The sequence below is a fragment of the Aquarana catesbeiana genome, linkage group LG06 (genome assembly GCF_042186555.1).
Source record: "Aquarana catesbeiana isolate 2022-GZ linkage group LG06, ASM4218655v1, whole genome shotgun sequence".
NCBI lineage: Eukaryota > Metazoa > Chordata > Amphibia > Anura > Ranidae > Aquarana > Aquarana catesbeiana.
Genome location: NC_133329.1, coordinates 62136182 through 62148454, shown reverse-complemented (window position 1 = coordinate 62148454; position 12273 = coordinate 62136182). Strand labels below are relative to the sequence as shown.

The 12273-nt window shown below is 44.4% G+C and overlaps 1 protein-coding gene across 1 annotated transcript in view; it reads left to right on the top strand.

The window, feature by feature from the left end:
* Positions 1–12273, top strand: part of LOC141148551 (neural cell adhesion molecule 1-like) — a 68297-nt gene that overhangs the window by 18761 nt on the left and 37263 nt on the right. The gene's annotated exons all lie outside the window — the stretch shown is intronic.

Sequence of the window (12273 nt, the reverse complement as noted above, 5' to 3'; positions counted from 1 at the left end):
AGTAACAATGCCCGGCCTCTTGTGATCATGTCACACTTGATTCAATCTCCCGCCGTTGGATCAGTGTGCCGTTGAGGCGGGACATTGTTACTACGGCCCGGACAATTCAGCTCCGTGACATGCGGAGATAGCGGCGAGTAGGGAGGGGAGGAGGAGGGAATGGGCAGCACCCGGGGCTGACCCCGCCCCCCTTTCGGTATCGGCTGGTTTTTGCTTTGGCCGAATGAAAAAAACACAGTTTTCGGCTGATAATTTTCGGCGGCCAAAATTTCGGTGCACCTCTAATTGTAAGGGTTTACGCTTTAAGTGCAAATTTCAGCGTTTAGGCTACAAACTAGTACAATATGCAACTAGCAATGTGAATTAAGGCAGATATTAACAAAAAAAACGCATTTCTTTTTTTATTTTCAATATAGTAAGTAGCTCAGGGACAGGACTCAGGAGGGCAAGAAATTATTAGGAGTGGCATACACACATGAAATCGGCTCTTTCTCCACGCCGGGTGATCTCTTCAGTCCAAATTTCACTGATGGTCCTGGCTTGCCTTGCTCCCATCCCACAGACTCGCACATGAGGCTCCAGCTGCTCCGCTCAGCTCCCTTGCACTATGACATCACACGACACGCTCAGACACTGGCTTCGTCAGACCCGCCCCCTCGCCGGCGCCGCCCCCCGAACACACTGTGGCAGGCACTCGGATGGTCTCGGCCAGCTCCGGACCAGAACTGCACATGCACAGTTCATAGTCGAGCGTCGCAGCCATATTTTTTTACTGGCAAGCTGTCCCTGGCATTTACTGGCAGGAGAGAAGTGCCCGTTTTTTTACTGGCTGCCAGTAAAAGTACTGACAGTTGTCAACACTGGTGTGTGTTCAATTAGTGAAGCAGTTGTAAACCCTGCATTGTTATTTTTACCTACATCCTATAATAAGACTTACCTGTAGGTAAAATGAGCACCGCTTAGGAGATATTCACCCTGCGCTCTGAAGATCCTGCATACCGTGCCAGACCTTCAGAGCTTCTTGCCAGAACCGAGGGTTCCCACACGCATGTGCGGGAGTGACGTCATCGCGCCACTGGCAATCCCAGAAGAAAATAGGGGAGAAGATGTCAGCCCTCCCAGGCGTCACTGAGAGGGCTTTGTTCTAAGGTGAGTATTTCATAATGTGCTAGTATATGATGCGTACTATCACATTATGCCTTTTGTCTTGCAGGGGTTTTTTGTTTGTTTTTGGGGTTTTTTTTCTCAGCGCTGTTCTGATTTAAAGCAGGATTTCGTCCGTTTTTGTTTTTTTTAAGTCAGCAGCTACAAACACTGCTGACTTTTAATAAGGACACTTACCTGTCCAGCGAGCCCCGGGCCGATCTGTCCATCGGATTGGCCGGCGGCGCCTCCATCCTAACTAAGGGAAACGGGCAGTGGAGCCTTGCGGCTTCACTGCCAGTTTCCTACCGCGCATGTGCGAGCGGCGCGACGCTCTGTGAATGGCCCCGTTGTTTCCTGGGACACACACATGCCCCAGAAGGCAACGGGGCCAAGTTCAGGAGACAGAGTATGTATGTTGTAAAACTAGTTTATGAATCTAGGTAGGGGAATGCAGAAAAAGGGTGAAAGAAACAGCAATGTTATTGTTGTGTAGTGGTGCTACACCCTCTGCACAAACCCAGTGCTTGTGCTGCGAACGAAAAACTAGTGTGCATGTGTGGCACTATATAGGTAAAATAAGGACTAACTGTGTCCTGATGTGAAAAAAGTGTACCTGGGATGTGTTGCAGCCTCTGGCAGCCACTGAACAAAATTTATGTTGTGTTTAAACGAAAAAGAGTAATAGGGCGTACACACGGTCGGACTTTGTTCGGACATTCCGACAACAAAATCCTAGGATTTTTTTTTGACGGATGTTGGCTCAAACTTGTCTTGCATACACACGGTCACACAAAGTTGTCGGAAAATCCGATCGTTCTAAACGCGGTGACGTAAAACACGTACGTCGGGACTATAAACTGGGCTGTAGCCAATAGTTTTCATCTCTTTATTCTGAGCATGCGTGGCACTTTGTCCGTCTGATTTGTGTACACACAATCGGAATTTCCGACAACGGATTTTGTTGTCGGAAAATTTTATCTCCTGCTCTCCAACTTTGTGTGTCGGAAAATCCGATGGAAAATGTGTGATGGAGCCTACACAAGGTCGGAATTTCCGACAACACGCTCCGATCGGACATTTTCCATCGGAAAATCCGACCGTGTGTACGGGGCATTAGACTAGTGAGGTAGTGAGACCCTTGGATTAAATGTGTTCTAGTACAAATAGTGTAATTTAGAATTTGAAGTGTGTTACACCCTCTGGTGAGTGTTAAACAAAGTTGTTGTAAACAATATATAATAGATGATACATTTTCTAATAAAAATAACTTCATACAAATGAGTATTCACAAAGAAAGTGACTAGTGCTCAAAAAAAAAACGTCCAGTGTTTGCTGATGGATGATGTTTTTTGAAAACGTCTTATTTAGGCCTCATGCACACAAGACGCTGGTAAACGCGCGTTCAGAGGTAGTTGGACACTTTTTTCAACTGCCCCTGAACCCATTCAATGTTATCCTATGTGTCCGTGTACACAGTCTCGTTTTTTGGCGTTTTTAGGCAGTTGCGTTTAACCTCGTTTTTCCAGAAGAAATGGGTTCAGACGCAAAAGTTTTCCATGTTTCAGACGCCAAACGCGGCTAAACGCCAGTACCGCGTTTATACTTTTTTTTTAAAGGAACCCTATTTTTTTGGACCAGAAAAGAGAAATATGATGGTAAACTGCAGCAGAGAATGACATTTTGCAATCCGAATTTGCGGCCCCGTATCTCGGGGCCACTTGGTGCTAGGAACCCCAACTTTGGTGTGCAAACACAGTGGAACTAGCACTACAACATATCCAGATTTGGGGTTCCTAGCTCCAAGTGACTCCGAGATACGGGACCCTAAAGTTGGGTCGCAAAATGTCAAGCACTTTTCTGCAGCAGAGAATGACATTTTGCGACCCAAATTTGGGGCCCCGTATCTCGGGGCCACTTGGTGCTAGACTTGGGGCCCGTATCTCGGAGCCACTTGGTGCTAGATTTGGGGTTCCTAGCACCAAGTGACCCCAAGATACCGGACCCTAAATTCGGGTCGCAAAATGTCAAGCACTTTTCTGCAGCAGAGAATGACATTTTGCGACCCGAATTTGGGGCCCGTATCTCGGGGCCACTTGGTGCTAGACTTGGGGCCCGTATCTCGGAGCCACTTGGTGCTAGATTTGGGGTTCCTAGCACCAAGTGACCCCAAGATACCGGACCCTAAATTCGGGTCGCAAAATGTCAAGCACTTTTCTGCAGCAGAGAATGACATTTTATGACCCGAATTTGGGGCCCCATATCTCGGGGCCACTTGGTGCTAGGAACCCCAAATTTTGTGTGCAAACAAAGTGGAACTAGCACTACAACATATCCAGATTTGGGGTTCCTAGCACCAAGTGACTCAGAGATACGGGAACCTAAAGTCGGGGTGGCAAAATGTCAAGCACTTTTCTGCAGCAGAGAATGACATTTTGCGACCCGAATTTGGGGCCCCGTATTTCGGGGCCACTTGGTGCTAGGAACCCCAAATTTGGTGTGCAAACACAGGGGTTCTTAGCATCAAGTGGCCCAAGATACGGGCCCCAAAGTCGGGTGGCAAAATGTCATTCTCTGCTCTGCAATATGTTCAATATGGGATCCATTTCCAAAAAAAAAAACTGAGAAAGAGAGGCAAATACAAGTATACAACTGCTCTCTCTGCTGCTGTTCACTCAAAATAACAGAAATAGTTCAAATTTATCATGCTTTCTGAGCTTGGGGAGGGTCTTTGTTATCTTAACTAAACACTTCTAGACGCAAACGCGGTTAAATGCAGCAAAACGGGCGTTTCTAAACGCAAGGTTTCAGATTGTAAAAACGTGTTCAGCAGAGTTTGCACCGGCGTCTCCTGTGCATGAAGCCTTAGGTGACAGCTGGTGTTGGTGATCCTTATTCGTGCCCCTAATTTTTTTTTTTGAGCACTAGTCACTTTCTTTGTGAATACTCATTTGTATGAAGTTATTTTTATTAGAAAACGTATCATCTATTATATACTGTTTACAACAACTTTGTTTAACACTCACCAGAGGGTGTAACACACTTCAAATTTGAATTACACTATTTGTACTAGAACACATTTAATCCTTGGGTATCACTACCTCACTAGTCTTACTCGTTTTCGTTTAAACATATAGTTTTGCCAACATGAATTTTGTGCAACACATCCCAGGTACAATTTTTCACATCAGGACACAGTTAGTCCTTATTTTACCTATATAGTGCCACACATGCACACTAGTTTTTCGTTCACAGCACAAGCACTGGGTTTGTGCAGAGGGTGAAGCACCACTACACAACAGCAATAACATTGCTATTTCTTTCACCCTTTTTCTGCATTCCCCTACCTAGATTCGTAAACTAGTTTTACAACATACATACTCCTTCTCCTCAACTTGGGCGTATCCATTAGAGGGTAATATATTTGAACACCTCTTCATGAGGTATTGCACCCTGTAGAACAGGGATATGCAATTAGCGGACCTCCAGCTGTTGCAGAACTACAACTCCCATGAGGCATAGCAAGACTCTGGCAGCCACGAGCATGACACCCAGAGGCAGAGGCATGATGGGACTTGTAGTTTTGCAACAGCTGGAGGTCCACCAATTGCATATCTCTGCTGTAGAGGGTGCACAGACATTGACATTGGTATTTTCTGCTGAAGATCTATCATTTATATACTCTTTTGGTACTTTGTTTATTAATTGTCTCATATATCCACACCTGGGTCCGGAGGACTGCAGAGGGTGTAACACAGTAGGTTTACTACAATAAGTGTTTTACTTTAAATCAGAACAGCACCACACCTACATTCCCTTTCTAATTAACTCTAATACAATATACCTAGGTGGTGGTGTATCTGTAGGGGCAGCAGTTCATTTTCAGTTCATTTTTAATTTAATTTCTTCTTGTACTTGTATCCTGTGCGCAGATTTATCCATAAACGTTTTTTTCTCAGTGGTTTACTACAGCTTTAATGTTTTATTCCTGACTAGGAGCGCTGTTTAAGAGCTTACAAAGTCCTATACAGAGTCACGCTACTAACGTGTCTTGCTACCATAACTTCCTGTTTTGGTATGGTCACCATTAATAAATGATTGATGACCCTCTGGGCTCTCATTGTTGACAACATTCACACAATCCACATCACTTTGCCCTTAATGTAGGGTGACCAGACATCCCCGGTTTCCGGGGACAGTCCCCGGATTGAGGACACTGTCCCCGGAGCCTGTCTGTCCCCAGATTTGTCCCCGGATTGAGGACACTGTCCCCGGAGCCTGTCTGTCCCCAGATTTGTCCCCGGATTGCGGGGCCGATCCTGGACGGGCAGTTGGCTGTTCCAGCTCTGTGCACTTGTCATTGTGGCATGTGCAGTAATAATCTCAGAGTAGCAGGAGAGGAGGAGCTGGAGCGTCCCCAGCCGCCACTTCTACTGCATTTTTCTGCAAAAGTAGATCCGCCAGCTGTGATTCCGGGAACACATGACTGCCCTCTCCCAGCATCCCACCTCTCTTCTCCTACCTCTGCTCCCTCCTCCCATCACTCTCCCAACACGGGGAGAGAACAGAGCACAATGTTTCCCCCTCCCCCTCCCTCCTGGATGATGTATTGGAAAGAATTATGGGTAATGTAGTCCAGAGGGGCGGGATTGCATTAAAAATGAATGGAGCTACAAGGAGGAGGTGAGTTTGTGTTATACAGTTTTAAGAAGTCATTTTTCTCCTTCACTGATGGCTGGGCACTGATGAGTTGGCACTGACAGGCTGCTTTGATGAGTTGGCACTGATAGGCTGCTTTGATGAGTTGGTACTGATAGGCTGCTTTGATGAGTTGGCACTGATAGGCTGCACTGATAGGCTTCACTGATGAGTTGGCACTGATAGGCTGCATTGCTGGGCACTGGTGAGGCTGCATTGCTGGGCACTGGTCAGGCTGCATAGATGGGCACAACTGAGCCCTGCATTCTTTATGTAGTGCACTCCTGCAGCACCAGTGGCCCAGTGGCGGCTGGTGGTAAATTTTGTGTGGGGGCGGCAAACAGTGCACCCACAGCCCCCCCCCCGGTCCAGTAACCCGCACCGCCACCCCCCCGGGTCATCCAGAGCACATATATATCATACAATCATTTAATAAACACATACCAGATACACTGCATATATAATTATAGGAAAATATGCTTATTAAATAGTTTACCATTTGTCAATTAAAGGAAAATGTCCCCATATTTCATTTATAAAATCTGGTCAATTTGCCTTAATGGGCAACGTGAGTGGATCTCTTCAAAAGACCTTTAGCTTGGCTTCATTTAAAGTGATTGTAAAGCTTTGTGTGTGTGTTTTTTTTTTTTTTTTTAACAAACATGCCTATACTTGCCTCCTCTGTGCAGTTGGTTTTGCACTCTTCTTGAGTGCCCCCATGCAGAGTCTCTTTCCATGGGAGCACTCGTGCGGGAGTGCTCCCGAGTCTTGCTGCGTCCATTGACACAGACAGCAGGACTCGGCCCCGCCCCCCGGCTCCCATGTCACTGGATTTGATAGCAGCGGGAGCCAATGGCACCCGCTGCTATCAATCTATTCAATGTGGACCCGAGACAGCAGCTGGAGCTGCTGTGCTCATCCCTGTTGTTGGAACGATCGGTTAAGGTAAATAAAAGGGGGGTTCTGGGGGGCTGCTGCATCACAAAAGGTTTTTCACGTTAATACATAGAATGCATTAGGCTCCGTTCACACCTAGGCGTTTTTTGGGGGTTTTCTGCTGTAAGCCTCAGCTCTAAAATTGCCCAAATCCCATTTATTGCAATGGCCCCTGTTCACATATGAGCGTTCTGTCACTTGAAGCAAAACATCTGTCGCTCAAAAAGTACAGGAGCTTCTTTTTTTTTTTTTCAGATTACAGGCGTTTTACTGCTTTTACATTGGTGACCGGCTCACGCCGATATACGTCCGCAGAAGGCCACGTACAGGCATATTAACGTACCTGTACGTTGCCCTTTAAGAAGTGGCTTGCGGGCGGGCCGCAAGCTCTATGAGTGTGATCGCGGGTCCCACGGACTTGATGTCCGCAGGGATACCCGCGATTGTCTCACGGTGAGGAAGAACGGGGAGATGCTAATGCAAACAAGCATTTCCCTGTTCCGCTTAGTGACACTGATCTCTGCTCCCTGTGATCGGGAGCGGTGATCAGTGTCATGTCACACACAGCCCCTCCCCCCCACAGTTAGAATCACTCCCTAGGACACACTTAACCCCTTCACTGCCCTCTAGTGGTTAACCCCTTCACTGCCCTCTAGTGGTTAACCCCTTCACTGCCAGTCACATTTACACAGTAATCAATGCATTTTTGATCGCTGTATAAATGTGAATGGTCCCAAAAGTGTCCAATCTGTCCGCCATAATGTCGCAGTCACAATAAAAATCGCAGATCGCCGCCATTACTAGTGAAAAAAAAAAAATAATTAATAAAAATGCCATAAAACTATCCCCTATTTTGTAGGCGCTATAACTTTTGTGCAAACCAATCAATAAAAAATGCTTATTGCGATTTTGTTTTGTTTTTTGTTTTTGTTTTTTTTATACAAAAATATGTAGAATACGTATCGGCCTAAACTGAGGAAAAAACATTTTTTTAATATGTATTTTTTGGGGATATTTATTATAGCAAAAAGTAAAAAAAATGCATTTTTTTCAAAATTGTCGCTATTTTTTTGTTTATAGCGCAAAAAATAAAAACAGCAGAGGTGACCAAATACCACCAAAAGAAAGCTCTATTTGTGGGGGAAAAAAGGACGTCAATTTTGTTTGGGAGCAACGTCGCACAATCGCGCAATTGTCAGTTAACGCGACACAGTGCCGACTCGCAAAAAGTGCTCTGGTCTTTTGCCAGCCAAATGGTCCGGGGGCTGAAGTGGTTAAAAAACCTGAAAAACCATGCGCTTACTCAAAAGAAATTTGTATATGTAAGCAGCTATCACAACAAATAGAAATTTTGCTATAAATCATATAAAACCAAGTGTAGCTCTAATAAATGAGAAAAAATTATAAATATTACGATAACACATGTAATAATAGTAATAAATAAGTGTTATGTATCTAATGAAAGTTCGTGCATGAAAAGTCTATCATATTAAAAAACCCTTAAGGTCACCATATGTGATGGCATAATACAAAGTGGAAAAAAGTCCAGAACTAAATAAACAAGTGCAGAAAACATAGATATTGCAATGGTGATGAACTCCAAGATATACGATCGTGGACACTCTCGAATACAATCCAATCAGTACTAATAGAACCACCACCCGAATGACTGGAGGCTTACCGGAAAGTTGGGACCCACAGAGCATACGCTATATGAGTCAAACAGGCTTAAGTTGCTCTCTGGCAATGGAGGTAGAATACCAAGTGCTGATAGATGGTGGGATCCTAGCCGTGCTATCCCAAAGCAGTCTTCTCCGTATGGAAGCTCGGACACCAGCGGACATAACCCACATGTAATGAAGAAGTGGCCAATAGTGTAATTCCGTAAACCATGTAAAACATTTTTTTATTAAAGAAAAAAACTTACATCTCAAAGTAAAAAAAGCGCTTGCAAGTATAAAATGGCGGCAGTGGAGTCCTCCCGAAGCGTTTCGTCACACAGGACTTCGTCTGGGGTACTTACCCACTGCAGCCAGACTCTACATATTTGTCTATAATGACGAATTGTGATCCAGCGGGGTTACTATTATGATATTGCTTATAATGTCTGGGTACTGTGTGTTTGGGGTCCCTGCTTTTAATTAAGGCAATATGTTCCCCTACCCTTGTTGTGAACGTTCTCGTGGTGCGACCTATATATTGTTTACGGCAAGGGCACGTAATAAGATACACTATGTATTTAGTGCTACACGTACAGAAGGGTTTCACCGTATATCTCTTCCCCGTGACTGTTGATGTGAATTGTGTGACTTTACGTCCCTCTAGGTTGTTGTGCAAACATACCACACATTTTCGACACGGATAAAAGCCTGTCATATTGTGAAAAAAAGAAGGCCGGGATGGGGGATTAATAACGTTGGTTCTGGATAAGAGTCAATATGAGGAGGAGATGTACTTCCCAATTCTTGCTGTAATAGAGTTAATGCCACTGACGATAGGTCTACCGGGTGGACACACAGGGTTTTTATGGATTTTGGGCAGATAGTATATAGTGGGGATTCTGGGTGCTGTGGGGACCAGGAATGCCCTTTCTTTTTTATTCAAAATTTTCAAATCATAACCCTTAGTGATAAGTTGTTGAAGTTGTTTTTTGTATGTATTGGTAGGGTTATTAGGGAGTGTTTGGTAAGTACCTGGTTCATTCAAGATTCTAAACATCTCCTCCTCATATTGACTCTTATCCAGAACCACTATGCCAACTTAGATTTTGAGATCCAGAGAGCTATTAATATAGAAAGAAAAACTTTGCTTGAGATAAAGCCGAAAAAAGAACCAGATGAAAAGTTTAAATGGGCTATGGTTACTTCTTTTTCAACCCAGCACAAACAAATTAAAAACATCGTAAAAAAACACTGGGATGTCTTGAGACATGATAATATTCTAGGCAGGTCATTGCCAGAAGAGGCTAAGATTATATTCAGGGGAGCACCATCTCTACAGGGTCGGATAGCCCCCAACGTTATTAATCCACCATCCCGGCCTTCTTTTTTTCACAATATGACAGGCTTTTATCCGTGTCGAAAATGTGTGGTATGTTTGCACAACAACCTAGAGGGACGTAAAGTCACAGAATTCACATCAACAGTCACGGGGAAGAGATATACGGTGAAACCCTTCTGTACGTGTAGCACTAAATACATAGTGTATCTTATTACGTGCCCTTGCCGTAAACAATATATAGGTCGCACCACCAGAACGTTCACAACAAGGGTAGGGGAACATATTGCCTTAATTAAAAGCAGGGACCCCAAACACACAGTACCCAGACATTATAAGCAATATCATAATAGTAACCCCGCTGGATCACAATTCGTCATTATAGACAAATATGTCCCGCCCTGGAGGGGGGGTGCCAAAACTAGAGGGGTCACCCGCCTGGAAATGTTTTGGGCGTATGAACTACAGACCTTTTTTCCTCAAGACATGAACGTTGAAGTTGATATTAATGCCTTCATAGATGAATCCTGATTGATACATTATGAGAAATATTAACCTTCTCTGATGAATTTTATTAACCTAAGGGATATATACTGTCTGATACCTACTTTATGTGTATAAGTATATCTCCTCCGATATTTTTTATAATGATTTACAATTTCTATAATGATTCACATTTTTATTCCGGTTATATTTGTGCATCCATTAGTAGTGCAATTTTGATGAGATACTATATGATATGGGTTATATGGGGACAAGGAGGGGTCTATGAGATGGAACAATCAACTACCCATCCCTTTTTCTCCTGCTGAGAATCCATCTTCCTTATAAACCCATATATCCCTTTTATTTTTATTTTCTACTTTTCTGACCCCAACAGACTTGTTTCACATGCCATTGAGATTTCAGTCTGTTTTTAAGTCAGCAACTAATATGCACCCACTGCGTACACTCCTTTGGTTTTCCGGTTGCTGTAACTCTAATTCCGGTTCATCTCCCCTCTCCGCGCGTCATATCCTGACGGCTTTGAAGGGAGACCTGAGGCGCTGTACGCATGCGTCACTATTTGATGACGTCACCGCACTGGGCCACGACGTGCGCATGCGCGATCGCGGACTCCATCGCGGTTTGCACCATGTACAAGGTCTTTAGACGCTGTGACGTGGGGTCACGGCCTCTTCCTCCACACATAGTATATTATGAGACCAGAGGGTGTGATTATGTTAATAGGGGATGTGTTGGATTCCATGAAGCGATGTCACAGCCCCCTCCCCTATACACATCACATCATGAGACCTATGAGGGTTGGATCACATGAAAGAGAGGCTTGGAACGCACGCGGGTCCGCCATCTTGGATGACCCCGGAAGTGCCAATTCACAACAAGCCTGGGAGCTGGATTCTCATTACAGGGGTCCTTGTCCATATATAAAGGAGTCTGGCTGCAGTGGGTAAGTACCCCAGACGAAGTCCTGTGTGACGAAACGCATCGAGAGGACTCCACTGCCGCCATTTTATACTTGCAAGCGCTTTTTTTACTTTGAGATGTAATTTTTTTTCTTTAATAAAAAAATTTTTACATGGTTTACGGAATTACACTATTGGCCACTTCTTCATTACATGTGGGTTATGTCCTCTGGTGTCTGAGCTTCCATACGGAGAAGACTGCTTTGGGATAGCACGGCTAGGATCCCACCATCTATCAGCCCTTGGTATTCTACCTCCATTGCCAGAGAGCAACTTAAGCCTGTTTGACTCATATAGCGTATGCTCTGTGGGTCCCAACTTTCCGGTAAGCCTCCAGTCATTCGGGTGGTGGTTCTATTAGTACTGATTGGATTGTATTCGAGAGTGTCCACGATCGTATATCTTGGAGTTCATCACCATTGCAATATCTATGTTTTCTGCACTTGTTTATTTAGTTCTGGACTTTTTTCCACTTTGTATTATGCCATCACATATGGTGACCTTAAGGGTTTTTTAATATGATGGACTTTTCATGCACGAACTTTCATTAGATACATAACACTTATTTATTACTATTATTACATGTGTTATCGTAATATTTATAATTTTTTCTCATTTATTAGCGCTACACTTGGCTGAAGTGGTTAACCTTGAAAATGCCCGTACAAAAATGCTGGGGGAAAAACGCCTGTAAAATAGCAACGCCTAGATGTGAACAGAGCCTTAAGGTGAAAAACCATGTGGGATTAGAACCCCTCAAGCCCAGGTTCACACTTGTGCGAACACAGACATCGCATGTGATTCGCACCCGCACCGCGGTGCCGATCGCATGCAATGTCTATGCAATGCAAGTTCAGCCATACATTTGTATGGCTGAACTTGCATTGGATTCGCAGGAAAATAGTGCAGGGACTTCCCCCCGTACTAGAATGGGATCGCATGGGTGTTCTCACCCAATGCGATCCGATTCCTGTGCGAGTTCACAGTTCGCACTGCTATCTGTGAACCAGTCTGGGGGTGTCATTAACATTGT